This window comes from Siphateles boraxobius, unplaced genomic scaffold (assembly GCF_051911475.1).
Source record: "Siphateles boraxobius isolate OS27281-9 unplaced genomic scaffold, OSU_SipBor_1 63, whole genome shotgun sequence".
Lineage (NCBI taxonomy): Eukaryota > Metazoa > Chordata > Actinopteri > Cypriniformes > Leuciscidae > Siphateles > Siphateles boraxobius.
The window spans coordinates 437,650-459,154 of NW_027509190.1; the positions used below are offsets into that span (position 1 = coordinate 437,650).

Here is a 21,505-nt window from a genome sequence, read left to right on the forward strand (position 1 = left end):
GGTTAGGGGATTATTTCCAAAACCCGAGGGGCATTCAGGGCTCTGTTGAAGAAAGAGGGAATATCTGAAACTCTCAATACGTGTTTCTGAAAGGTTTTTGGAACCTCCAGTTACAATACATCTAAACTCTGTCTCAGCTAGGAGAAATGGAAAGCAATCTCTGCTATGCTTTCAGCTGATCTGAAAGACAAAATCCAGAAAGCTTTTCATGAATTATATATTCATATTTGTAAAGACTGTTTTGAATACATCCAGAGGCTGGATCTCAACAATAGGAAGTAGCAGATTCTGGCCTAAGCCAGTGGTTTTCAAAACATTCTCGAAACCTCCCAGACGCTATACATTTTTGTTATTTACCTTATTTCAAAAGGGTTAATTGAGCTACTTAGTAGAGTACTCTATGATCTGACGTGGGTGTGTCCAATAAGGGAGATGAGCAGAATGTGAAGGGTAGGCTTCTGAAGTAGTTTGTGGACCCCAGTTTTAAACATATGTCTGACTCACAGAGACATCAGAGCAAAAGAGGCCACTGACTATTCTGGTGGGACTCAAAACCACAACCAGGGAATTTCTCCATTCGCATCCCAGAAGTCCAAAGTTCTATCCATTGTACCATAAAATGACACACTTCAGGGAAGTATTGCATGCGCAGCACTTCTTAGTTTTTCCAGTTTTGTGCAGGTAAACACAGTTCGTCATGCAAAGACTTTCATATGTGAAAAGGTTAAGCACTCCCATATCCTGTGCCAAAGGCACTGCTGGGATTTGAACCCAGGATCTCCTGTTTACGAGACAGGCCCTTTGACCAGCTAAGCCACAGATCAGTGAAATTTGTTGGTAAAACAAGTCTAAAAGAGGTAGCACATCAGGAAAACAGCTGATCACGTCATGAAAGAGGTCCCTTAGAGGTAAGAGGATTGTTTCCAAAACACGAGGGCCTTTCACGCCTCAAGGGAATGTCTGAACTCATTTAATTTTGGCTCTACACTCTCGATAGTCATGCCTAAAATGTTTCCTGAGCCTTCTTCTGATATGAAATGGCAAAATCCAGAAAGTTATCCATGTATTATTCTTCATATATGTAAAGACTTTGTTTGTACAAATATCCATAGGCTTGACCATATCAATGGGTAGTAGCAGATTTCAGGCCTAAGCCAGGAGCTTGCAAACCATTCTTGAAGCGCATCTGCACCACATATATATATATATTTTTTATTATCTCTCTCATTTAATACAGGTGAATCAAATAATTGATTGATAATTAACGTACTCGACGATCTGACTTGGGTGTGCTCAATAAGGAAAAGAAGAAAAATGTGTTGCGTAGGCTTCTGAAAAAGTTGGAAAACCCCAGCTTTAAGCAAATGTCAGTCTGGTAAAGACGTCTGTGCAAAGGGACACCATTCGTGACTCTGGTGGGACCCAAAAAACGACAACCTTTTTAAAACCTTCATTTGCAACCGAGAAGTCCAGATTGTCGTTCCTGCCAAGACTTTCACGTCAGAGAAGGAGAAGGTTAAATGACTACTCTTAGAAGCCACAGATTAGGCACTGCTGGGATTCAAACCCAGGATCTCCTGTTTACTAGACAGGCGCTTTGACCAACTAAGCCACAGCGCCAGTTACTGTCACTGGTTCGATGCTTTTGTATACAAAGTCTAAAAGAGGTAGCATGTCAGGAGAATAGCTGATTACATCATGAATAGGTCCCTTTGAAGTTACAGGATTATTTCCAAAACCTGAAAGGTGTGCAGGCTTCTGTTGAGGGACAAGGGAATATCTCAAGCCATTTATTTCTGGATCGAAACTCTCAGTACTCGTGTCTCAAATGTTTCGGGAACCTCCAGTTACGATACATCTAAATGCTGTTTCAGCTTGGTGAAATGGAAAGCGTGTTTTTTTTTCTTCTTTTTCTTCTAGGTAGGTGGCCAACAATAGGTTGTTGCAGATTTTGGCCTAGGCCAGTGGATTTCAACCTATTCTTATTTAAATAGGTGACTTAAGTTAATTAGTAGAGTACTCTGTGATCTGAGTTGGGTGTGTCCAAAGAGGGAAATAAGCAGAACGTGAAGGGTATGCTTCTGAAGTAGTTTGTGGATTCAAGTTTTAAGCATATGTCTGACTCACAGAGACATCAGAGCAAAAGAGGCCACTGACTATTCTGGTGGGACTCACAACCAGGGAATTTCTCCATTCGCATCCTAGTAGTCCAAAGTTGTATCCATTGTACCATAAAATGACACACTTCAGGGAAGTGTTGCATGCTCTGCACTTCTTAGTTTTTCCAGTTTTGTGCAGGTAAACACAGTTCGTCATGCAAAGACTTTCATATGTGAAAAGGTTAAGCACTCCCATATCCTGTGCCAAAGACACTGCTGGGATTTGAACCCAGGATCTCCTGTTTACGAGACAGGCGCTTTGACCAGCTAAGCCACAGCGCCAGATACTGTGAAATTTGTTGGTAAAACAAGTCTAAAAGTGGTACCACATCAGGAAAACAGCTGATCACGTCATGACCGAGGTCCCTTAGAGGTAAGAGGATTGTTTCCAAAACATCTGAGCAATAGAGGGTATGCACGACTCTGGTGGGACTCGAACCCACAACCTTTGAATATCTCCATTCACAATCTAGAAGTCCAATGCGCTATCCATTGCGCCACAGAGCCACAAAAGACAAACTTTAAGACGCTATTGCATGCACATCACTTCTTAGATTTCCACATTTTGTGCAGATGCACACTGTTCAGCATGCAAAGATTTACATATGTAAAAGATTAAGTGAGTGGTGCCCACATCCTGTGGCATAGGCACTGCTGAGATTCGAACCCAGGATCTCCTGTTTACAAGACAGGCGCTTTGACCAACTAAGCCACAGCGCCACTTGCCGAACCTTCTACAATGTGTTGCTATAAAAAGTCTAAAAGAGGTAGCAGGTCAGGAAAATAGCTGATTACATCATGAAAGAGGTTAGGGGATTATTTCCAAAACCCGAGGGGCATTCAGGGCTCTGTTGAAGAAAGAGGGAATATCTGAAACTCTCAATACGTGTTTCTGAAAGGTTTTTGGAACCTCCAGTTACAATACATCTAAACTCTGTCTCAGCTAGGAGAAATGGAAAACAATCTCTGCTATGCTTTCAGCTGATCTGAAAGACAAAATCCAGAAAGCTTTTCATGAATTATATATTCATATTTGTAAAGACTGTTTTGAATACATCCAGAGGCTGGATCTCAACAATAGGAAGTAGCAGATTCTGGCCTAAGCCAGTGGTTTTCAAACCATTCTCGAAACCTCCCAGACGCTATACATTTTCGTTATTTACCTTATTTCAAAAGGGTTAATTGAGCTACTTAGTAGAGTACTCTATGATCTGACGTGGGTGTGTCCAATAAGGGAGATGAGCAGAATGTGAAGGGTAGGCTTCTGAAGTAGTTTGTGGACCCCAGTTTTAAACATATGTCTGACTCACAGAGACATCAGAGCAAAAGAGGCCACTGACTATTCTGCTGGGATTTGAACCCAGGATCTCCTGTTTACGAGACAGGCGCTTTGACCAGCTAAGCCACAGACCAGTGAAATTTGTTGGTAAAACAAGTCTAAAAGAGGTAGCACATCAGGAAAACAGCTGATCACGTCATGAAAGAGGTCCCTTAGAGTTAAGAGGATTGTTTCCAAAACACGAGGGCCTTTCACGCCTCAAGGGAATGTCTGAACTCATTTAATTTTGGCTCTACACTCTCGATAGTCATGCCTAAAATGTTTCCTGAGCCTTCTTCTGATATGAAATGGCAAAATCCAGAAAGTTATCCATGTATTATTCTTCATATATGTAAAGACTTTGTTTATACAAATATCCATAGGCTTGACCATATCAATAGGTAGTAGCAGATTTCAGGCCTAAGCCAGGAGCTTGCAAACCATTCTTGAAGCGCATCTGCACCACATATATATATATTTTTTATTATCTCTCTCATTTAATACAGGTGAATCAAATAATTGATTGATAAGTAACGTACTCGACGATCTGACTTGGGTGTGCTCAATAAGGAAAAGAAGAAAAATGTGTTGCGTAGGCTTCTGAAAAAGTTGGAAAACCCCAGCTTTAAGCAAATGTCAGTCTGGTAAAGACGTCTGTGCAAAGGGACACCATTCGTGACTCTGGTGGGACCCAAAAAACGACAACCTTTTTAAAACCTTCATTTGCAACCGAGAAGTCCAGATTGTCGTTCCTGCCAAGACTTTCACGACAGAGAAGGTTAAATGACTACTCTTAGAAGCCACAGATTAGGCACTGCTGGGATTCGAACCCAGGATCTCCTGTTTACTAGACAGGCGCTTTGACCAACTAAGCCACAGCGCCAGTTACTGTCACTGGTTCGATGCTTTTGTATACAAAGTCTAAAAGAGGTAGCATGTCAGGAGAATAGCTGATTACATCATGAATAGGTCCCTTTGAAGTTACAGGATTATTTACAAAACCTGAAATGTGTGCAGGCTTCTGTTGAGGGACAAGGGAATATCTCAAGCCATTTATTTCTGGATCGAAACTCTCAGTACTCGTGTCTCAAATGTTTCGGGAACCTCCAGTTACGATACATCTAAATGCTGTTTCAGCTTGGAGAAATGGAAAGCGTGTTTTTTTTTCTTCTTTTTCTTCTAGGTAGGTGGCCAACAATAGGTTGTTGCAGATTTTGGCCTAGGCCAGTGGATTTCAACCTATTCTTATTTAAATAGGTGACTTAAGTTAATTAGTAGAGTACTCTGTGATCTGAGTTGGGTGTGTCCAATAAGGGAAATAAGCAGAACGTGAAGGGTATGCTTCTGAAGTAGTTTGTGGATTCAAGTTTTAAGCATATGTCTGACTCACAGAGACATCAGAGCAAAAGAGGCCACTGACTATTCTGGTGGGACTCACAACCAGGGAATTTCTCCATTCGCATCCTAGAAGTCCAAAGTTGTATCCATTGTACCATAAAATGACACACTTCAGGGAAGTGTTGCATGCTCTGCACTTCTTAGTTTTTCCAGTTTTGTGCAGGTAAACACAGTTCGTCATGCAAAGACTTTCATATGTGAAAAGGTTAAGCACTCCCATATCCTGTGCCAAAGACACTGCTGGGATTTGAACCCAGGATCTCCTGTTTACGAGACAGGCGCTTTGACCAGCTAAGCCACAGCGCCAGATACTGTGAAATTTGTTGGTAAAACAAGTCTAAAAGTGGTACCACATCAGGAAAACAGCTGATCACGTCATGACCGAGGTCCCTTAGAGGTAAGAGGATTGTTTCCAAAACATCTGAGCAATAGAGGGTATGCACGACTCTGGTGGGACTCGAACCCACAACCTTTGAATATCTCCATTCACAATCTAGAAGTCCAATGCGCTATCCATTGCGCCACAGAGCCACAAAAGACAAACTTTAAGACGCTATTGCATGCACATCACTTCTTAGATTTCCACATTTTGTGCAGATGCACACTGTTCAGCATGCAAAGATTTACATATGTAAAAGATTAAGTGAGTGGTGCCCACATCCTGTGGCATAGGCACTGCTGAGATTCGAACCCAGGATCTCCTGTTTACAAGACAGGCGCTTTGACCAACTAAGCCACAGCGCCACTTGCCGAACCTTCTACAATGTGTTGCTATAAAAAGTCTAAAAGAGGTAGCAGGTCAGGAAAATAGCTGATTACATCATGAAAGAGGTTAGGGGATTATTTCCAAAACCCGAGGGGCATTCAGGGCTCTGTTGAAGAAAGAGGGAATATCTGAAACTCTCAATACGTGTTTCTGAAAGGTTTTTGGAACCTCCAGTTACAATACATCTAAACTCTGTCTCAGCTAGGAGAAATGGAAAACAATCTCTGCTATGCTTTCAGCTGATCTGAAAGACAAAATCCAGAAAGCTTTTCATGAATTATATATTCATATTTGTAAAGACTGTTTTGAATACATCCAGAGGCTGGATCTCAACAATAGGAAGTAGCAGATTCTGGCCTAAGCCAGTGGTTTTCAAACCATTCTCGAAACCTCCCAGACGCTATACATTTTCGTTATTTACCTTATTTCAAAAGGGTTAATTGAGCTACTTAGTAGAGTACTCTATGATCTGACGTGGGTGTGTCCAATAAGGGAGATGAGCAGAATGTGAAGGGTAGGCTTCTGAAGTAGTTTGTGGAACCCAGTTTTAAACATATGTCTGACTCACAGAGACATCAGAGCAAAAGAGGCCACTGACTATTCTGGTGGGACTCAAAACCACAACCAGGGAATTTCTCCATTCGCATCCCAGAAGTCCAAAGTTCTATCCATTGTACCATAAAATGACACACTTCAGGGAAGTATTGCATGCGCAGCACTTCTTAGTTTTTCCAGTTTTGTGCAGGTAAACACAGTTCGTCATGCAAAGACTTTCATATGTGAAATGGTTAAGCACTCCCATATCCTGTGCCAAAGGCACTGCTGGGATTTGAACCCAGGATCTCCTGTTTACGAGACAGGCGCTTTGACCAGCTAAGCCACAGATCAGTGAAATTTGTTGGTAAAACAAGTCTAAAAGAGGTAGCACATCAGGAAAACAGCTGATCACGTCATGAAAGAGGTCCCTTAGAGTTAAGAGGATTGTTTCCAAAACACGAGGGCCTTTCACGCCTCAAGGGAATGTCTGAACTCATTTAATTTTGGCTCTACACTCTCGATAGTCATGCCTAAAATGTTTCCTGAGCCTTCTTCTGATATGAAATGGCAAAATCCAGAAAGTTATCCATGTATTATTCTTCATATATGTAAAGACTTTGTTTATACAAATATCCATAGGCTTGACCATATCAATAGGTAGTAGCAGATTTCAGGCCTAAGCCAGGAGCTTGCAAACCATTCTTGAAGCGCATCTGCACCACATATATATATATTTTTTATTATCTCTCTCATTTAATACAGGTGAATCAAATAATTGATTGATAAGTAACGTACTCGACGATCTGACTTGGGTGTGCTCAATAAGGAAAAGAAGAAAAATGTGTTGCGTAGGCTTCTGAAAAAGTTGGAAAACCCCAGCTTTAAGCAAATGTCAGTCTGGTAAAGACGTCTGTGCAAAGGGACACCATTCGTGACTCTGGTGGGACCCAAAAAACGACAACCTTTTTAAAACCTTCATTTGCAACCGAGAAGTCCAGATTGTCGTTCCTGCCAAGACTTTCACGACAGAGAAGGTTAAATGACTACTCTTAGAAGCCACAGATTAGGCACTGCTGGGATTCGAACGCAGGATCTCCTGTTTACTAGACAGGCGCTTTGACCAACTAAGCCACAGCGCCAGTTACTGTCACTGGTTCGATGCTTTTGTATACAAAGTCTAAAAGAGGTAGCATGTCAGGAGAATAGCTGATTACATCATGAATAGGTCCCTTTGAAGTTACAGGATTATTTACAAAACCTGAAATGTGTGCAGGCTTCTGTTGAGGGACAAGGGAATATCTCAAGCCATTTATTTCTGGATCGAAACTCTCAGTACTCGTGTCTCAAATGTTTCGGGAACCTCCAGTTACGATACATCTAAATGCTGTTTCAGCTTGGAGAAATGGAAAGCGTGTTTTTTTTTCTTCTTTTTCTTCTAGGTAGGTGGCCAACAATAGGTTGTTGCAGATTTTGGCCTAGGCCAGTGGATTTCAACCTATTCTTATTTAAATAGGTGACTTAAGTTAATTAGTAGAGTACTCTGTGATCTGAGTTGGGTGTGTCCAATAAGGGAAATAAGCAGAACGTGAAGGGTATGCTTCTGAAGTAGTTTGTGGATTCAAGTTTTAAGCATATGTCTGACTCACAGAGACATCAGAGCAAAAGAGGCCACTGACTATTCTGGTGGGACTCACAACCAGGGAATTTCTCCATTCGCATCCTAGAAGTCCAAAGTTGTATCCATTGTACCATAAAATGACACACTTCAGGGAAGTGTTGCATGCTCTGCACTTCTTAGTTTTTCCAGTTTTGTGCAGGTAAACACAGTTCGTCATGCAAAGACTTTCATATGTGAAAAGGTTAAGCACTCCCATATCCTGTGCCAAAGACACTGCTGGGATTTGAACCCAGGATCTCCTGTTTACGAGACAGGCGCTTTGACCAGCTAAGCCACAGCGCCAGATACTGTGAAATTTGTTGGTAAAACAAGTCTAAAAGTGGTACCACATCAGGAAAACAGCTGATCACGTCATGACCGAGGTCCCTTAGAGGTAAGAGGATTGTTTCCAAAACATCTGAGCAATAGAGGGTATGCACGACTCTGGTGGGACTCGAACCCACAACCTTTGAATATCTCCATTCACAATCTAGAAGTCCAATGCGCTATCCATTGCGCCACAGAGCCACAAAAGACAAACTTTAAGACGCTATTGCATGCACATCACTTCTTAGATTTCCACATTTTGTGCAGATGCACACTGTTCAGCATGCAAAGATTTACATATGTAAAAGATTAAGTGAGTGGTGCCCACATCCTGTGGCATAGGCACTGCTGAGATTCGAACCCAGGATCTCCTGTTTACAAGACAGGCGCTTTGACCAACTAAGCCACAGCGCCACTTGCCGAACCTTCTACAATGTGTTGCTATAAAAAGTCTAAAAGAGGTAGCAGGTCAGGAAAATAGCTGATTACATCATGAAAGAGGTTAGGGGATTATTTCCAAAACCCGAGGGGCATTCAGGGCTCTGTTGAAGAAAGAGGGAATATCTGAAACTCTCAATACGTGTTTCTGAAAGGTTTTTGGAACCTCCAGTTACAATACATCTAAACTCTGTCTCAGCTAGGAGAAATGGAAAACAATCTCTGCTATGCTTTCAGCTGATCTGAAAGACAAAATCCAGAAAGCTTTTCATGAATTATATATTCATATTTGTAAAGACTGTTTTGAATACATCCAGAGGCTGGATCTCAACAATAGGAAGTAGCAGATTCTGGCCTAAGCCAGTGGTTTTCAAACCATTCTCGAAACCTCCCAGACGCTATACATTTTCGTTATTTACCTTATTTCAAAAGGGTTAATTGAGCTACTTAGTAGAGTACTCTATGATCTGACGTGGGTGTGTCCAATAAGGGAGATGAGCAGAATGTGAAGGGTAGGCTTCTGAAGTAGTTTGTGGACCCCAGTTTTAAACATATGTCTGACTCACAGAGACATCAGAGCAAAAGAGGCCACTGACTATTCTGGTGGGACTCAAAACCACAACCAGGGAATTTCTCCATTCGCATCCCAGAAGTCCAAAGTTCTATCCATTGTACCATAAAATGACACACTTCAGGGAAGTATTGCATGCGCAGCACTTCTTAGTTTTTCCAGTTTTGTGCAGGTAAACACAGTTCGTCATGCAAAGACTTTCATATGTGAAAAGGTTAAGCACTCCCATATCCTGTGCCAAAGGCACTGCTGGGATTTGAACCCAGGATCTCCTGTTTACGAGACAGGCGCTTTGACCAGCTAAGCCACAGATCAGTGAAATTTGTTGGTAAAACAAGTCTAAAAGAGGTAGCACATCAGGAAAACAGCTGATCACGTCATGAAAGAGGTCCCTTAGAGTTAAGAGGATTGTTTCCAAAACACGAGGGCCTTTCACGCCTCAAGGGAATGTCTGAACTCATTTAATTTTGGCTCTACACTCTCGATAGTCATGCCTAAAATGTTTCCTGAGCCTTCTTCTGATATGAAATGGCAAAATCCAGAAAGTTATCCATGTATTATTCTTCATATATGTAAAGACTTTGTTTATACAAATATCCATAGGCTTGACCATATCAATAGGTAGTAGCAGATTTCAGGCCTAAGCCAGGAGCTTGCAAACCATTCTTGAAGCGCATCTGCACCACATATATATATATTTTTTATTATCTCTCTCATTTAATACAGGTGAATCAAATAATTGATTGATAAGTAACGTACTCGACGATCTGACTTGGGTGTGCTCAATAAGGAAAAGAAGAAAAATGTGTTGCGTAGGCTTCTGAAAAAGTTGGAAAACCCCAGCTTTAAGCAAATGTCAGTCTGGTAAAGACGTCTGTGCAAAGGGACACCATTCGTGACTCTGGTGGGACCCAAAAAACGACAACCTTTTTAAAACCTTCATTTGCAACCGAGAAGTCCAGATTGTCGTTCCTGCCAAGACTTTCACGACAGAGAAGGTTAAATGACTACTCTTAGAAGCCACAGATTAGGCACTGCTGGGATTCGAACCCAGGATCTCCTGTTTACTAGACAGGCGCTTTGACCAACTAAGCCACAGCGCCAGTTACTGTCACTGGTTCGATGCTTTTGTATACAAAGTCTAAAAGAGGTAGCATGTCAGGAGAATAGCTGATTACATCATGAATAGGTCCCTTTGAAGTTACAGGATTATTTACAAAACCTGAAATGTGTGCAGGCTTCTGTTGAGGGACAAGGGAATATCTCAAGCCATTTATTTCTGGATCGAAACTCTCAGTACTCGTGTCTCAAATGTTTCGGGAACCTCCAGTTACGATACATCTAAATGCTGTTTCAGCTTGGAGAAATGGAAAGCGTGTTTTTTTTTCTTCTTTTTCTTCTAGGTAGGTGGCCAACAATAGGTTGTTGCAGATTTTGGCCTAGGCCAGTGGATTTCAACCTATTCTTATTTAAATAGGTGACTTAAGTTAATTAGTAGAGTACTCTGTGATCTGAGTTGGGTGTGTCCAATAAGGGAAATAAGCAGAACGTGAAGGGTATGCTTCTGAAGTAGTTTGTGGATTCAAGTTTTAAGCATATGTCTGACTCACAGAGACATCAGAGCAAAAGAGGCCACTGACTATTCTGGTGGGACTCACAACCAGGGAATTTCTCCATTCGCATCCTAGAAGTCCAAAGTTGTATCCATTGTACCATAAAATGACACACTTCAGGGAAGTGTTGCATGCTCTGCACTTCTTAGTTTTTCCAGTTTTGTGCAGGTAAACACAGTTCGTCATGCAAAGACTTTCATATGTGAAAAGGTTAAGCACTCCCATATCCTGTGCCAAAGACACTGCTGGGATTTGAACCCAGGATCTCCTGTTTACGAGACAGGCGCTTTGACCAGCTAAGCCACAGCGCCAGATACTGTGAAATTTGTTGGTAAAACAAGTCTAAAAGTGGTACCACATCAGGAAAACAGCTGATCACGTCATGACCGAGGTCCCTTAGAGGTAAGAGGATTGTTTCCAAAACATCTGAGCAATAGAGGGTATGCACGACTCTGGTGGGACTCGAACCCACAACCTTTGAATATCTCCATTCACAATCTAGAAGTCCAATGCGCTATCCATTGCGCCACAGAGCCACAAAAGACAAACTTTAAGACGCTATTGCATGCACATCACTTCTTAGATTTCCACATTTTGTGCAGATGCACACTGTTCAGCATGCAAAGATTTACATATGTAAAAGATTAAGTGAGTGGTGCCCACATCCTGTGGCATAGGCACTGCTGAGATTCGAACCCAGGATCTCCTGTTTACAAGACAGGCGCTTTGACCAACTAAGCCACAGCGCCACTTGCCGAACCTTCTACAATGTGTTGCTATAAAAAGTCTAAAAGAGGTAGCAGGTCAGGAAAATAGCTGATTACATCATGAAAGAGGTTAGGGGATTATTTCCAAAACCCGAGGGGCATTCAGGGCTCTGTTGAAGAAAGAGGGAATATCTGAAACTCTCAATACGTGTTTCTGAAAGGTTTTTGGAACCTCCAGTTACAATACATCTAAACTCTGTCTCAGCTAGGAGAAATGGAAAACAATCTCTGCTATGCTTTCAGCTGATCTGAAAGACAAAATCCAGAAAGCTTTTCATGAATTATATATTCATATTTGTAAAGACTGTTTTGAATACATCCAGAGGCTGGATCTCAACAATAGGAAGTAGCAGATTCTGGCCTAAGCCAGTGGTTTTCAAACCATTCTCGAAACCTCCCAGACGCTATACATTTTCGTTATTTACCTTATTTCAAAAGGGTTAATTGAGCTACTTAGTAGAGTACTCTATGATCTGACGTGGGTGTGTCCAATAAGGGAGATGAGCAGAATGTGAAGGGTAGGCTTCTGAAGTAGTTTGTGGACCCCAGTTTTAAACATATTCAATTCAATTCAATTCAAATTTATTTGTATAGCGCTTTTCACAATACACATTGTCTCAAAGCAGCTTTACAGAAATTGCATTTCGGAAATGTACATAGAAAAATACAGTTAGTTAATCAAGTATTAATTTATGGCATAACATATCGCCGGCTTTGAGTCGTCTCTTCACAGGCGTCGAGTCGTCTCTTCACAGGCGTTGGGGCATCTGAAGTCTCCGTGAGAGGCTGGATACAAACTGGAGCTGACGAACGCTATTTACCTCGGGACTAGCGTCCCGAGATAACAGCAGAAAGGCAGATGGGAAATAATTAGCATAGCTGATGTTCATAATGTTAATGCATTCGAACCGATTCAGCAGTATCAAAGGTTAAGCATTAAGTGAATGCTTGGTTAAAGAGATGCGTCTTTAATCTAGTTTTAAACTGGGACAGCGAGTCTGAGGCTCGTACAATATCAGGAAGGCTATTCCAGAGTTTAGGAGCTAAATGCGAGAACGCCCTCCCTCCTTTAGTGGACTTAGATATCCTAGGAATGACCAGAAGCCTCGAATTTAGTGATCTTAAAGAGCGCGATGGATTGTATGGCGATAGAAGGTCTGTTAAATACACAGGAGCTAAACCATTTAGGGCTTTATAGGTCAGTAGGAATACTTTGTAATTGATACGTAACTTAATAGGTAACCAGTGTAGAGATGATAAAATAGGTGTTATATGATCATATTTTCTTGATCTAGTAAGAACTCTAGCAGCTGCATTTTGCACTAACTGTAGCTTGTTAATTGAGGATGTAGGACAGCCAGCTAATAAAGCATTACAGTAATCTAGTCTCGAGGTCATGAAAGCATGAACTAACTTTTCTGCATCAGAAACAGATAGCATGTTGCGTAGCTTAGCAATGTTTCTAAGGTGGAAAAAGGCTGTTCTTGTAATATATGAAATATGATTTTCGAAAGTCAAGTTGCGGTCTAGTATAACACCCAGGTCTTTTACTGTAGTGGATAAAGTAACAGGACATCCTTCTAAATTAAAGTTGTATTGTAAGGGATTTTGTGGGTAGTTTTTTGGACCAATAAGTAGTACCTCCGTTTTATCTGAATTTAATAGCAGGAAATTACACGTCATCCAGCATTTTATATCATTTAGACACTCTGTCAATTTAGATAAGTTAGTGTTTTCATCTGGTCGTGATGAGATATATAATTGAGTGTCATCAGCATAACAGTGGAAATTAATTCCATGTTTTCTTATAATATTACCAAGTGGCAGCATATATATTGAGAATAGCAGAGGGCCTAACACCGATCCTTGCGGCACTCCATAGTCTACTGACGTTATCTTTGATTTTTCCCCATTTAGACAGACAAAATGGTAACGGTCTGATAAGTAAGATCTAAACCAGCTTAATGCCTGTCCCTGAACACCAGTGTAGTTTTGTAGTCAATCCAGGAGTATTTTATGATCGATAGTGTCGAACGCAGCGCTTAGATCGAGTAGAACTAGTATTGAGATACAGCCTTGGTCAGAAGCTAAAAGTAAATCATTTGTAATTTTAACTAGCGCAGTTTCTGTGCTATGATGCGGTCTGAATCCCGACTGGAATTTTTCATAGATATCATTTTCTTGTAAGAAAGAGCACAATTGAGCGGACACAATTTTTTCTAGTATTTTAGACATAAATGGAAGATTTGAGATGGGTCTGTAATTTGCTAAGTTATTTGGATCTAATTGCGGTTTCTTAATGAGAGGTTTTATTACTGCCAGCTTGAATATTTTTGAATATATACAGACATATGTCTGACTCACAGAGACATCAGAGCAAAAGAGGCCACTGACTATTCTGGTGGGACTCAAAACCACAACCAGGGAATTTCTCCATTCGCATCCCAGAAGTCCAAAGTTCTATCCATTGTACCATAAAATGACACACTTCAGGGAAGTATTGCATGCGCAGCACTTCTTAGTTTTTCCAGTTTTGTGCAGGTAAACACAGTTCGTCATGCAAAGACTTTCATATGTGAAAAGGTTAAGCACTCCCATATCCTGTGCCAAAGGCACTGCTGGGATTTGAACCCAGGATCTCCTGTTTACGAGACAGGCGCTTTGACCAGCTAAGCCACAGATCAGTGAAATTTGTTGGTAAAACAAGTCTAAAAGAGGTAGCACATCAGGAAAACAGCTGATCACGTCATGAAAGAGGTCCCTTAGAGTTAAGAGGATTGTTTCCAAAACACGAGGGCCTTTCACGCCTCAAGGGAATGTCTGAACTCATTTAATTTTGGCTCTACACTCTCGATAGTCATGCCTAAAATGTTTCCTGAGCCTTCTTCTGATATGAAATGGCAAAATCCAGAAAGTTATCCATGTATTATTCTTCATATATGTAAAGACTTTGTTTATACAAATATCCATAGGCTTGACCATATCAATAGGTAGTAGCAGATTTCAGGCCTAAGCCAGGAGCTTGCAAACCATTCTTGAAGCGCATCTGCACCACATATATATATATTTTTTATTATCTCTCTCATTTAATACAGGTGAATCAAATAATTGATTGATAATTAACGTACTCGACGATCTGACTTGGGTGTGCTCAATAAGGAAAAGAAGAAAAATGTGTTGCGTAGGCTTCTGAAAAAGTTGGAAAACCCCAGCTTTAAGCAAATGTCAGTCTGGTAAAGACGTCTGTGCAAAGGGACACCATTCGTGACTCTGGTGGGACCCAAAAAACGACAACCTTTTTAAAACCTTCATTTGCAACCGAGAAGTCCAGATTGTCGTTCCTGCCAAGACTTTCACGACAGAGAAGGTTAAATGACTACTCTTAGAAGCCACAGATTAGGCACTGCTGGGATTCGAACCCAGGATCTCCTGTTTACTAGACAGGCGCTTTGACCAACTAAGCCACAGCGCCAGTTACTGTCACTGGTTCGATGCTTTTGTATACAAAGTCTAAAAGAGGTAGCATGTCAGGAGAATAGCTGATTACATCATGAATAGGTCCCTTTGAAGTTACAGGATTATTTACAAAACCTGAAATGTGTGCAGGCTTCTGTTGAGGGACAAGGGAATATCTCAAGCCATTTATTTCTGGATCGAAACTCTCAGTACTCGTGTCTCAAATGTTTCGGGAACCTCCAGTTACGATACATCTAAATGCTGTTTCAGCTTGGAGAAATGGAAAGCGTGTTTTTTTTTCTTCTTTTTCTTCTAGGTAGGTGGCCAACAATAGGTTGTTGCAGATTTTGGCCTAGGCCAGTGGATTTCAACCTATTCTTATTTAAATAGGTGACTTAAGTTAATTAGTAGAGTACTCTGTGATCTGAGTTGGGTGTGTCCAATAAGGGAAATAAGCAGAACGTGAAGGGTATGCTTCTGAAGTAGTTTGTGGATTCAAGTTTTAAGCATATGTCTGACTCACAGAGACATCAGAGCAAAAGAGGCCACTGACTATTCTGGTGGGACTCACAACCAGGGAATTTCTCCATTCGCATCCTAGAAGTCCAAAGTTGTATCCATTGTACCATAAAATGACACACTTCAGGGAAGTGTTGCATGCTCTGCACTTCTTAGTTTTTCCAGTTTTGTGCAGGTAAACACAGTTCGTCATGCAAAGACTTTCATATGTGAAAAGGTTAAGCACTCCCATATCCTGTGCCAAAGACACTGCTGGGATTTGAACCCAGGATCTCCTGTTTACGAGACAGGCGCTTTGACCAGCTAAGCCACAGCGCCAGATACTGTGAAATTTGTTGGTAAAACAAGTCTAAAAGTGGTACCACATCAGGAAAACAGCTGATCACGTCATGACCGAGGTCCCTTAGAGGTAAGAGGATTGTTTCCAAAACATCTGAGCAATAGAGGGTATGCACGACTCTGGTGGGACTCGAACCCACAACCTTTGAATATCTCCATTCACAATCTAGAAGTCCAATGCGCTATCCATTGCGCCACAGAGCCACAAAAGACAAACTTTAAGACGCTATTGCATGCACATCACTTCTTAGATTTCCACATTTTGTGCAGATGCACACTGTTCAGCATGCAAAGATTTACATATGTAAAAGATTAAGTGAGTGGTGCCCACATCCTGTGGCATAGGCACTGCTGAGATTCGAACCCAGGATCTCCTGTTTACAAGACAGGCGCTTTGACCAACTAAGCCACAGCGCCACTTGCCGAACCTTCTACAATGTGTTGCTATAAAAAGTCTAAAAGAGGTAGCAGGTCAGGAAAATAGCTGATTACATCATGAAAGAGGTTAGGGGATTATTTCCAAAACCCGAGGGGCATTCAGGGCTCTGTTGAAGAAAGAGGGAATATCTGAAACTCTCAATACGTGTTTCTGAAAGGTTTTTGGAACCTCCAGTTACAATACATCTAAACTCTGTCTCAGCTAGGAGAAATGGAAAACAATCTCTGCTATGCTTTCAGCTGATCTGAAAGACAAAATCCAGAAAGCTTTTCATGAATTATATATTCATATTTGTAAAGACTGTTTTGAATACATCCAGAGGCTGGATCTCAACAATAGGAAGTAGCAGATTCTGGCCTAAGCCAGTGGTTTTCAAACCATTCTCGAAACCTCCCAGACGCTATACATTTTCGTTATTTACCTTATTTCAAAAGGGTTAATTGAGCTACTTAGTAGAGTACTCTATGATCTGACGTGGGTGTGTCCAATAAGGGAGATGAGCAGAATGTGAAGGGTAGGCTTCTGAAGTAGTTTGTGGACCCCAGTTTTAAACATATGTCTGACTCACAGAGACATCAGAGCAAAAGAGGCCACTGACTATTCTGGTGGGACTCAAAACCACAACCAGGGAATTTCTCCATTCGCATCCCAGAAGTCCAAAGTTCTATCCATTGTACCATAAAATGACACACTTCAGGGAAGTATTGCATGCGCAGCACTTCTTAGTTTTTCCAGTTTTGTGCAGGTAAACACAGTTCGTCATGCAAAGACTTTCATATGTGAAAAGGTTAAGCACTCCCATATCCTGTGCCAAAGGCACTGCTGGGATTTGAACCCAGGATCTCCTGTTTACGAGACAGGCGCTTTGACCAGCTAAGCCACAGATCAGTGAAATTTGTTGGTAAAACAAGTCTAAAAGAGGTAGCACATCAGGAAAACAGCTGATCACGTCATGAAAGAGGTCCCTTAGAGTTAAGAGGATTGTTTCCAAAACACGAGGGCCTTTCACGCCTCAAGGGAATGTCTGAACTCATTTAATTTTGGCTCTACACTCTCGATAGTCATGCCTAAAATGTTTCCTGAGCCTTCTTCTGATATGAAATGGCAAAATCCAGAAAGTTATCCATGTATTATTCTTCATATATGTAAAGACTTTGTTTATACAAATATCCATAGGCTTGACCATATCAATAGGTAGTAGCAGATTTCAGGCCTAAGCCAGGAGCTTGCAAACCATTCTTGAAGCGCATCTGCACCACATATATATATATTTTTTATTATCTCTCTCATTTAATACAGGTGAATCAAATAATTGATTGATAAGTAACGTACTCGACGATCTGACTTGGGTGTGCTCAATAAGGAAAAGAAGAAAAATGTGTTGCGTAGGCTTCTGAAAAAGTTGGAAAACCCCAGCTTTAAGCAAATGTCAGTCTGGTAAAGACGTCTGTGCAAAGGGACACCATTCGTGACTCTGGTGGGACCCAAAAAACGACAACCTTTTTAAAACCTTCATTTGCAACCGAGAAGTCCAGATTGTCGTTCCTGCCAAGACTTTCACGACAGAGAAGGTTAAATGACTACTCTTAGAAGCCACAGATTAGGCACTGCTGGGATTCGAACCCAGGATCTCCTGTTTACTAGACAGGCGCTTTGACCAACTAAGCCACAGCGCCAGTTACTGTCACTGGTTCGATGCTTTTGTATACAAAGTCTAAAAGAGGTAGCATGTCAGGAGAATAGCTGATTACATCATGAATAGGTCCCTTTGAAGTTACAGGATTATTTACAAAACCTGAAATGTGTGCAGGCTTCTGTTGAGGGACAAGGGAATATCTCAAGCCATTTATTTCTGGATCGAAACTCTCAGTACTCGTGTCTCAAATGTTTCGGGAACCTCCAGTTACGATACATCTAAATGCTGTTTCAGCTTGGAGAAATGGAAAGCGTGTTTTTTTTTCTTCTTTTTCTTCTAGGTAGGTGGCCAACAATAGGTTGTTGCAGATTTTGGCCTAGGCCAGTGGATTTCAACCTATTCTTATTTAAATAGGTGACTTAAGTTAATTAGTAGAGTACTCTGTGATCTGAGTTGGGTGTGTCCAATAAGGGAAATAAGCAGAACGTGAAGGGTATGCTTCTGAAGTAGTTTGTGGATTCAAGTTTTAAGCATATGTCTGACTCACAGAGACATCAGAGCAAAAGAGGCCACTGACTATTCTGGTGGGACTCACAACCAGGGAATTTCTCCATTCGCATCCTAGAAGTCCAAAGTTGTATCCATTGTACCATGAAATGACACACTTCAGGGAAGTGTTGCATGCGCAGCACTTCTTAGTTTTTCCAGTTTTGTGCAGGTAAACACAGTTCGTCATGCAAAGACTTTCATATGCAAAGACTTTCATATGTGAAAAGGTTAAGCACTCCCATATCCTGTGCCAAAGACACTGCTGGGATTTGAACCCAGGATCTCCTGTTTACGAGACAGGCGCTTTGACCAGCTAAGCCACAGCGCCAGATACCGTGAAATTTGTTGGTAAAACAAGTCTAAAAGAGGTACCACATCAGGAAAACTGCTGATCAAGTCATGAACGAGGTCCCTTAGAGGTAAGAGGATTGTTTCCAAAACATCTGAGCAATAGAGGGTATGCACTAGTCTGGTGGGACTCGAACCCACAACCTTTGAATATCTCCATTCACAATCTAGAAGTCCAATGCGCTATGCATTGCGCCACAGAGCCACAAAAGACAAACTTTAAGACGCTATTGCATGGACATCACTTCTAAGATTTCCACATTTTGTGCAGATGCACACTGTTCAGCATGCAAAGATTTACATATGTAAAAGATTAAGTGAGTGGTGCCCACATCCTGTGGCATAGGCACTGCTGAGATTCGAACCCAGGATCTCCTGTTTACAAGACAGGCGCTTTGACCAACTAAGCCACAGCGCCACTTGCCGAACCTTCTACAATGTGTTGCTATAAAAAGTCTAAAAGAGGTAGCAGGTCAGGAAAATAGCTGATTACATCATGAAAGAGGTTAGGGGATTATTTCCAAAACCCGAGGGGCATTCAGGGCTCTGTTGAAGAAAGAGGGAATATCTGAAACTCTCAATACGTGTTTCTGAAAGGTTTTTGGAACCTCCAGTTACAATACATCTAAACTCTGTCTCAGCTAGGAGAAATGGAAAACAATCTCTGCTATGCTTTCAGCTGATCTGAAAGACAAAATCCAGAAAGCTTTTCATGAATTATATATTCATATTTGTAAAGACTGTTTTGAATACATCCAGAGGCTGGATCTCAACAATAGGAAGTAGCAGATTCTGGCCTAAGCCAGTGGTTTTCAAACCATTCTCGAAACCTCCCAGACGCTATACATTTTCGTTATTTACCTTATTTCAAAAGGGTTAATTGAGCTACTTAGTAGAGTACTCTATGATCTGACGTGGGTGTGTCCAATAAGGGAGATGAGCAGAATGTGAAGGGTAGGCTTCTGAAGTAGTTTGTGGACCCCAGTTTTAAACATATTCAATTCAATTCAATTCAAATTTATTTGTATAGCGCTTTTCACAATACACATTGTCTCAAAGCAGCTTTACAGAAATTGCATTTCGGAAATGTACATAGAAAAATACAGTTAGTTAATCAAGTATTAATTTATGGCATAACATATCGCCGGCTTTGAGTCGTCTCTTCACAGGCGTCGAGTCGTCTCTTCACAGGCGTTGGGGCATCTGAAGTCTCCGTGAGAGGCTGGATACAAACTGGAGCTGACGAACGCTATTTACCTCGGGACTAGCGTCCCGAGATAACAGCAGAAAGGCAGATGGGAAATAATTAGCATAGCTGATGTTCATAATGTTAATGCATTCGAACCGATTCAGCAGTATCAAAGGTTAAGCATTAAGTGAATGCTTGGTTAAAGAGATGCGTCTTTAATCTAGTTTTAAACTGGGACAGCGAGTCTGAGGCTCGTACAATATCAGGAAGGCTATTCCAGAGTTTAGGAGCTAAATGCGAGAACGCCCTCCCTCCTTTAGTGGACTTAGATATCCTAGGAATGACCAGAAGCCTCGAATTTAGTGATCTTAAAGAGCGCGATGGATTGTATGGCGATAGAAGGTCTGTTAAATACACAGGAGCTAAACCATTTAGGGCTTTATAGGTCAGTAGGAATACTTTGTAATTGATACGTAACTTAATAGGTAACCAGTGTAGAGATGATAAAATAGGTGTTATATGATCATATTTTCTTGATCTAGTAAGAACTCTAGCAGCTGCATTTTGCACTAACTGTAGCTTGTTAATTGAGGATGTAGGACAGCCAGCTAATAAAGCATTACAGTAATCTAGTCTCGAGGTCATGAAAGCATGAACTAACTTTTCTGCATCAGAAACAGATAGCATGTTGCGTAGCTTAGCAATGTTTCTAAGGTGGAAAAAGGCTGTTCTTGTAATATATGAAATATGATTTTCGAAAGTCAAGTTGCGGTCTAGTATAACACCCAGGTCTTTTACTGTAGTGGATAAAGTAACAGGACATCCTTCTAAATTAAAGTTGTATTGTAAGGGATTTTGTGGGTAGTTTTTTGGACCAATAAGTAGTACCTCCGTTTTATCTGAATTTAATAGCAGGAAATTACACGTCATCCAGCATTTTATATCATTTAGACACTCTGTCAATTTAGATAAGTTAGTGTTTTCATCTGGTCGTGATGAGATATATAATTGAGTGTCATCAGCATAACAGTGGAAATTAATTCCATGTTTTCTTATAATATTACCAAGTGGCAGCATATATATTGAGAATAGCAGAGGGCCTAACACCGATCCTTGCGGCACTCCATAGTCTACTGACGTTATCTTTGATTTTTCCCCATTTAGACAGACAAAATGGTAACGGTCTGATAAGTAAGATCTAAACCAGCTTAATGCCTGTCCCTGAACACCAGTGTAGTTTTGTAGTCGATCCAGGAGTATTTTATGATCGATAGTGTCGAACGCAGCGCTTAGATCGAGTAGAACTAGTATTGAGATACAGCCTTGGTCAGAAGCTAAAAGTAAATCATTTGTAATTTTAACTAGCGCAGTTTCTGTGCTATGATGCGGTCTGAATCCCGACTGGAATTTTTCATAGATATCATTTTCTTGTAAGAAAGAGCACAATTGAGCGGACACAATTTTTTCTAGTATTTTAGA

The 21,505-nt window shown here is 41.1% G+C and overlaps 24 non-coding genes across 24 annotated transcripts; all 24 read right to left on the reverse strand.

Annotated features, from left to right (window-relative positions):
* Positions 1 to 1,546: 1,546 nt before the first annotated feature.
* trnat-agu (transfer RNA threonine (anticodon AGU)) lies at positions 1,547 to 1,620 on the reverse strand. The gene has a single exon. It is a non-coding gene; the product is annotated as a tRNA-Thr (tRNA).
* Positions 1,621 to 2,367: 747 nt separating this feature from the next.
* Positions 2,368 to 2,441, reverse strand: trnat-cgu (transfer RNA threonine (anticodon CGU)). The gene has a single exon. It is a non-coding gene; the product is annotated as a tRNA-Thr (tRNA).
* Positions 2,442 to 2,577: 136 nt separating this feature from the next.
* Positions 2,578 to 2,666, reverse strand: trnar-ucu (transfer RNA arginine (anticodon UCU)). Its single transcript is given in 2 exon segments — positions 2,578 to 2,613; positions 2,630 to 2,666. It is a non-coding gene; the product is annotated as a tRNA-Arg (tRNA).
* Positions 2,667 to 2,805: 139 nt separating this feature from the next.
* Positions 2,806 to 2,879, reverse strand: trnat-ugu (transfer RNA threonine (anticodon UGU)). The gene has a single exon. It is a non-coding gene; the product is annotated as a tRNA-Thr (tRNA).
* Positions 2,880 to 3,498: 619 nt separating this feature from the next.
* On the reverse strand, positions 3,499 to 3,572 carry trnat-cgu (transfer RNA threonine (anticodon CGU)). Its single transcript has one exon. It is a non-coding gene; the product is annotated as a tRNA-Thr (tRNA).
* Positions 3,573 to 4,286: 714 nt separating this feature from the next.
* Positions 4,287 to 4,360, reverse strand: trnat-agu (transfer RNA threonine (anticodon AGU)). Its single transcript has one exon. It is a non-coding gene; the product is annotated as a tRNA-Thr (tRNA).
* Positions 4,361 to 5,107: 747 nt separating this feature from the next.
* Positions 5,108 to 5,181, reverse strand: trnat-cgu (transfer RNA threonine (anticodon CGU)). The gene has a single exon. It is a non-coding gene; the product is annotated as a tRNA-Thr (tRNA).
* A 136-nt stretch (positions 5,182 to 5,317) lies between these two features.
* On the reverse strand, positions 5,318 to 5,406 carry trnar-ucu (transfer RNA arginine (anticodon UCU)). Its single transcript is given in 2 exon segments — positions 5,318 to 5,353; positions 5,370 to 5,406. It is a non-coding gene; the product is annotated as a tRNA-Arg (tRNA).
* A 139-nt stretch (positions 5,407 to 5,545) lies between these two features.
* On the reverse strand, positions 5,546 to 5,619 carry trnat-ugu (transfer RNA threonine (anticodon UGU)). The gene has a single exon. It is a non-coding gene; the product is annotated as a tRNA-Thr (tRNA).
* Positions 5,620 to 7,243: 1,624 nt separating this feature from the next.
* On the reverse strand, positions 7,244 to 7,317 carry trnat-agu (transfer RNA threonine (anticodon AGU)). Its single transcript has one exon. It is a non-coding gene; the product is annotated as a tRNA-Thr (tRNA).
* Positions 7,318 to 8,064: 747 nt separating this feature from the next.
* On the reverse strand, positions 8,065 to 8,138 carry trnat-cgu (transfer RNA threonine (anticodon CGU)). The gene has a single exon. It is a non-coding gene; the product is annotated as a tRNA-Thr (tRNA).
* Positions 8,139 to 8,274: 136 nt separating this feature from the next.
* On the reverse strand, positions 8,275 to 8,363 carry trnar-ucu (transfer RNA arginine (anticodon UCU)). Its single transcript is given in 2 exon segments — positions 8,275 to 8,310; positions 8,327 to 8,363. It is a non-coding gene; the product is annotated as a tRNA-Arg (tRNA).
* A 139-nt stretch (positions 8,364 to 8,502) lies between these two features.
* trnat-ugu (transfer RNA threonine (anticodon UGU)) lies at positions 8,503 to 8,576 on the reverse strand. Its single transcript has one exon. It is a non-coding gene; the product is annotated as a tRNA-Thr (tRNA).
* A 1,624-nt stretch (positions 8,577 to 10,200) lies between these two features.
* Positions 10,201 to 10,274, reverse strand: trnat-agu (transfer RNA threonine (anticodon AGU)). Its single transcript has one exon. It is a non-coding gene; the product is annotated as a tRNA-Thr (tRNA).
* Positions 10,275 to 11,021: 747 nt separating this feature from the next.
* trnat-cgu (transfer RNA threonine (anticodon CGU)) lies at positions 11,022 to 11,095 on the reverse strand. The gene has a single exon. It is a non-coding gene; the product is annotated as a tRNA-Thr (tRNA).
* Positions 11,096 to 11,231: 136 nt separating this feature from the next.
* trnar-ucu (transfer RNA arginine (anticodon UCU)) lies at positions 11,232 to 11,320 on the reverse strand. The gene is given in 2 exon segments: positions 11,232 to 11,267; positions 11,284 to 11,320. It is a non-coding gene; the product is annotated as a tRNA-Arg (tRNA).
* Positions 11,321 to 11,459: 139 nt separating this feature from the next.
* On the reverse strand, positions 11,460 to 11,533 carry trnat-ugu (transfer RNA threonine (anticodon UGU)). Its single transcript has one exon. It is a non-coding gene; the product is annotated as a tRNA-Thr (tRNA).
* A 3,416-nt stretch (positions 11,534 to 14,949) lies between these two features.
* trnat-agu (transfer RNA threonine (anticodon AGU)) lies at positions 14,950 to 15,023 on the reverse strand. Its single transcript has one exon. It is a non-coding gene; the product is annotated as a tRNA-Thr (tRNA).
* A 747-nt stretch (positions 15,024 to 15,770) lies between these two features.
* On the reverse strand, positions 15,771 to 15,844 carry trnat-cgu (transfer RNA threonine (anticodon CGU)). Its single transcript has one exon. It is a non-coding gene; the product is annotated as a tRNA-Thr (tRNA).
* Positions 15,845 to 15,980: 136 nt separating this feature from the next.
* On the reverse strand, positions 15,981 to 16,069 carry trnar-ucu (transfer RNA arginine (anticodon UCU)). Its single transcript is given in 2 exon segments — positions 15,981 to 16,016; positions 16,033 to 16,069. It is a non-coding gene; the product is annotated as a tRNA-Arg (tRNA).
* A 139-nt stretch (positions 16,070 to 16,208) lies between these two features.
* Positions 16,209 to 16,282, reverse strand: trnat-ugu (transfer RNA threonine (anticodon UGU)). Its single transcript has one exon. It is a non-coding gene; the product is annotated as a tRNA-Thr (tRNA).
* A 1,624-nt stretch (positions 16,283 to 17,906) lies between these two features.
* On the reverse strand, positions 17,907 to 17,980 carry trnat-agu (transfer RNA threonine (anticodon AGU)). Its single transcript has one exon. It is a non-coding gene; the product is annotated as a tRNA-Thr (tRNA).
* Positions 17,981 to 18,743: 763 nt separating this feature from the next.
* trnat-cgu (transfer RNA threonine (anticodon CGU)) lies at positions 18,744 to 18,817 on the reverse strand. The gene has a single exon. It is a non-coding gene; the product is annotated as a tRNA-Thr (tRNA).
* Positions 18,818 to 19,181: 364 nt separating this feature from the next.
* On the reverse strand, positions 19,182 to 19,255 carry trnat-ugu (transfer RNA threonine (anticodon UGU)). Its single transcript has one exon. It is a non-coding gene; the product is annotated as a tRNA-Thr (tRNA).
* Positions 19,256 to 21,505: the final 2,250 nt, after the last annotated feature.